The sequence below is a fragment of the Equus asinus genome, chromosome 3 (assembly GCF_041296235.1).
Source record: "Equus asinus isolate D_3611 breed Donkey chromosome 3, EquAss-T2T_v2, whole genome shotgun sequence".
Classification (NCBI taxonomy): Eukaryota; Metazoa; Chordata; class Mammalia; order Perissodactyla; family Equidae; genus Equus; species Equus asinus.
In genome coordinates this window covers 22,227,922-22,233,421 of record NC_091792.1, presented here as the reverse complement: position 1 = coordinate 22,233,421, position 5,500 = coordinate 22,227,922, and positions in this window count along the sequence as shown.

Below are 5,500 nucleotides of genomic sequence, written 5' to 3'. Positions count from 1 at the left end.
AATATATGTATCTCAGTTCTCTGTTTTTCCTCATTCTGTTTAAATACACTTTATTCTCTTTTTCATAATTACATAACATTCTTATTTTTATACCTCAGAAATCACCACATTATGTTCTGATTGTTTATTAAATTATCTGTATCTCCTAGATGATTGACTATAAATTCAATTAGGGATCTGTGGGCAGTGACTACACTGTCTCTAAATTGAGCAGAGTTCCTGTAAAAGGTAAGCACTCAATAAATTTCGATGGAAGAGTTAATGTTTATTACAGCGTAATGTATAAATACTTTACTGTATTTGTGTTCAAAAATGAACTAGGAGTGAGGATATCTGTATTATATAGTTCCTTCTGTCATTAAATAGCTGTAAAATTTAGAAAATCTCTTACATTATCACTCTCTAGGAAATGATATTCCTATATATAAAAAGAAAATTTGAACTAGACAATTTTTGTTGTTTTTCTTTCTTGTCCCAAGATAAAATGGGCTTGAGAGAAAACCAGTTTTCCCTCTGGGGAAAAGTTTTTCATTTTCTATACCTATAAAATAGAGAAAACTTCACTGTCTCACAGGCATATTATTAGAACACTATTAAATATTCTAATTTCGTATATTGGGATTTTTGTCAACACTAGAAATTATAACTATTTACTTAATAGCACATAATGTATTGCAGGTTTATGGAGTATTAAGCAAAGTGACTTGTTTATTACTCACATAAATTTATAAATTATAGTTTTTAAATGTCCTTTTTTACAAAAAATACTAAAGAAAGACTATTGCTCAGTTTAGGCACTATGTCCATTTCTGCGGTTTGGTGGATGGGATGTGATGGGTAACTTCGTGAGAAGCACTTTTGGCAAAATTGTCGCCTACAAAAAGGGATGTACTTACCAGAACAAACTGGAAAGAATGCTGTGAAGTTAAAAAGGAAATACATCAATTCAATATATTCCTTTCAACTAAATATTAATTACTCTCAAGTGATGCATTTGTTATACTGATCAATTATTAGGATATTGCAACTTTTGGTGAAATCACACCTTTTTTTCTAGCTCTGTCTTTTCCAAACCCAAACCTAAATGATCTTCGAGTGCTACCCAGAAACAGGAGAAGGAGAAGAAAAGATGAGGGGGAGGAGGAGAAAAGGAAAAGAGGAAAAAATAAACCTAATTCCTCTGGCTTCTCAGTTCTGTCACTTTTTTTATTCAACTGATAAAAATATGGGGGAAGGGGGCTGGCCCCGTGGCCGAGTGGTTAAGTTCGCGCGCTCCACTGCAGGCGGCCCGGTGTTTCGTTAGTTCGAATCCTGGGCGCTGACATGGCACTGCTCATCAGACCACGCTGAGGCAGCATCCCACATGCCACAACTAGAAGAACCCACAACGAAGAATACACAACTATGTACCGGGGGGCTTTGGGGAGAGAAAGGAAAAAATAAAATCTTTAAAAAAAAAAAAAATATGGGGGAAGAAGTTTATAGGCCCTATTTGATTTATTCATTTTTATTTTGGGGTCTGTTGTTTTGGATCCAGCTATTCCTATGTTGAAGTTGTTGTTTTAAACTCTTCATGGAGTAATTAACTACAGAATATTTCCTTCTGTAGAAGCTGTAAGTGAACCAATGAGAAAGTAGACCAGATTTCCATTTTTAAAATGTCTTAATGTATTTCTGAAACTGAATATAAATTTATGACATAGTTTGAAGTCTCAAAGAGCAATTATAGTAACTCATGATTTTGTAAATAGATATTTCAGAGTAAAAATTCTATGTCGAATCACTGAATAAAAGATCTTTATTCTAAGGATTTAACTCATTGTTTCCTCTTGTGCATTATTTGACTATAATTAAATAAAATAAAATTTAAATTGATATATCATAAAATAGTAGTCAATGAATGAATTCTTATTTTTCATTACTAAAAAAGGTATCACTTCCCAGTTTAATGTAAAAAATTGTTTCATGCATAAAATTTGAAGAGTATAATTTCCAACATGCATATTTGAAATGTTGTAAAACTATACATGTGTCTCTCTTTTCCTGCTCTGTTATCTGAATTTTGAAACACACAATATTGATATTTTAAATTTACATCAAATCCTTTGAGTAAAGATAGAATATATGATAAGTTACTATTATCTGTTCAAGAAATTCCCCTTGCCCTGACCCACAGTTGCTCTGATAATTGCAAGTCAATTATGGCAGGTCAGTGACTAATCAAGTTTCAAGGTGAACTAAATGCTTCCTTTGACTTGAAGTTTTCCCAATCATTCAACCAGATGAAATTGTTTACTGCTTTAAAGAGCATGATACTCATAATTTACCTTGAATTGTGATATTTATGCTTCTATAATTTCTCTGATATATTTCCATTTCAAATGCACGTGACTAACACACAATAACTTATTAAATTGAAAAATACAGGAATACATAAAAATAGCAAAATAAGTGACAAAGGAAAATTAATCTTATAAAATAAACATGACTTAAGATATTGGAGAAATACTATATTAACAGAAAATGCTGAAGTAAATAATTTTGATCTTTTCTGAAGAAGATATAAAATAAAATTCACACATGTCTAAGTGATGCTGTTAAAAGAATAAAGTAAGTGGAAAAGAACAAAGGAAGCTGTAATTTTAGCACTGATTTTAGACAGAAAGGAAATAATATAATTTTAAAATATTCATTCATATGTACACTCATACATATCTACACACATGTACAACATACACATTTTTAATAAATGTTAATTTTAATAAATAATGTTAATAAATGTTAAATGTTCAAAACAAGAATTATACATTTACTGTTTATTTTTAATCCATAAGAGAAATATAAGAAATGTCATAGAAATTATATACTGATTTATTAAAAGAATAAACCATAAAATAAATGATCAATTATTGCAAAATGTAAGTATTCAAAGTATAGTATTATGCAGAAGATCATTCTTCTGATTCTTTTATCTGATAATATTTTCAGAGACTTTTTAGTTAATAGCCCTAAAATCTGACCTTATAAATTTAACCATGGTAGTCCATTAATTCACTTTCCTTACAGACTTATTTTTTTTTCATCATTTAAAAGAGTGTTAACAATTCCTTTAGGAAATTTGAAGTTTTATAACTTGTAAGGTTCATTTTGTAATGAAAGCAAGGAATTTTTAATGAAACACTTTAAGATTATTTCCATCTAAACATGGCATTTTACTGAATTAATATGCTATCCCTTGTCTCATTTTGTCATTGTGCAATTTACATGCACTTTTCTTTTTCCTGGTAAACAAACAGTTGTTATTGAAACTAAATACTGATTTTGAACTTGAAGATGAATTTCCATTTATAAATCTAAATTATCAAAATTATAACCACCAAGATGAAGGGTAATTATCTCTGGGAAGTTTCACCATCTTATTGTTAAGCAAGTAATAACTTTTATGCTGATGAAGTTATTGCAGGAAAGAGAAACTTGATCTTAGTATGAAAGGTTATTTTCAAGAAATAGAAAGACAAGTCTAAACACAACGGAATCTACTATTAGTTCCCAATTTCAATTAAATTTTAACACAATATATTAATGGCAACATATTGTATTCCTCCTAAGTGCAAACTCCTTTCTATCTTATTATTATTCAGCAGGAGTTCTTATCAAAATGGTTTGCTATTAAACAAATATCTAACTGAGAACACTTTAGAAAATATGGTGGCCATGAGCCTCTATGATATGTTGTTTCTTCTAGAGCTAAATTGTTTTCACAATAATGGCTACTGGAACATTTAATCAATGTATATTTAAAAACTCTTTTGGAAAGAAGCAAACTTTGAAAATTGATTTACGACATAATCTCACTTTGTTGGTGTTCAGTTGGATTATGGAGAATCTTTATGTCATAAATGCAAATGCAAAAGATAAAAACGTTCCTTCAAAGGTATTGTTGATAAGTTAGACAACGGAGAAATAGTATAGAAGAGTAATGATGAGGTGATATATATTATAAAAATTCAATAGAAAAAGACTGTAGATATTAAAATAGGAAATTGGAAAGAACATATAAAAAATACTGGACTCGAACAAAATATATGTGCCAGTTATTTTTGAAGAAGAGAAAAAGAAAATTCTGCGATTATAGAGAATTGACCAACCCTGACCACCAACTTGGAAAAGAGTAAACTATTAATGAAAATACAAGGATATTAACTCAATCTAGTGGAACCATTAACAACAACAATGATAATAATAATAACAATAATAAAATAATGATTATAATATTTAAAACATATAGTCACACCTAAAGTTTTAATTTATCAAGGTATTGGGAGAACATACGTAAGCAGAGGTCATAAATCAGGAGAGTATGTGAATTTCTTAAGGTAGGTGCAGAGCAGCGAGCAGTCACACAGAGGAGGGGCTGGGGCCGTTTAGCAAAACAAGATGGCCTCACTTTTTTCACTTACAACATGAGTTCCCAGATGATGGTCCATGTAAATGCCTTTGTATAATTAAGGTTTCATGAAAACATAGTGTAATAAGAAAAAAATGTCCATTCTTTTAAGAAATGATGGTAATAGAAGATGAAAAGTCTTGTTTACTTATTTTGTTTTGCAATTTGGAAAAATAAAAAGTTGATGTTGCGATTAGTCACTCTAAAATTTGTAGACATTTCACGAGATGATTAAATACAAAAGTTGAGAATCCGATCTTTAAAGGTGTCACAATGTAATGGAAGAATCATAGATATGGTGTAAAAAATACATGCTTTGTTTGAATCCTGATTCTTATTACTTATGTGACCTTTATTATTTACCCAAATATATTGAACCTTAGATTTCTCAAAACAATAGATATTATGAAAGAGCTGGTGGGAGAATTCTGGATATTATATGTGAGTAACCTAGCAATTCCTCAATAAATGGTGGCCATGACTACTATTATTATCATATTATTATTATTGTCCTAATAATATGTTTCATATATTAAGATAAAAAAGTCTAGCTTACAAATTATTTTTTGCCATAAAAAAAAGAAAATGAGCCACCCATAGGGCAGAGGGTCAACATATACTGATAAGTCGTTCAGTTAAACAAGATGATAACAATTCTTAACCATTGCTCACCTATCAATGTAGCTCCAAAATATCCAACCTAATTGAAAGTACAACAATATATAGACAATCCAAATCACAATGGGACATTTTACTATGCTTGTCTCAGTATTTAATATATCAAGCAGACGAATATCAGAGATATATATATTTTCCTGACTACTCAGTGAAAACCTTTACTGTAATGTGGGTCAAAGTTTGATCAAGTTTTTACCTTACTAAAACTCATAAATTTCATGTTGTATGAAATTTTTAAGGATTTATGTACTCATAGAAAAGATGAATTAAACTGTAACCTCTGAGTAACCCTTCTCCACACTCACTGAAGGCATAATATGCGTGAAAAAAGTTTTTCTTCACCAATTAAGAAATAATGGGATAATGGTGAGAAAG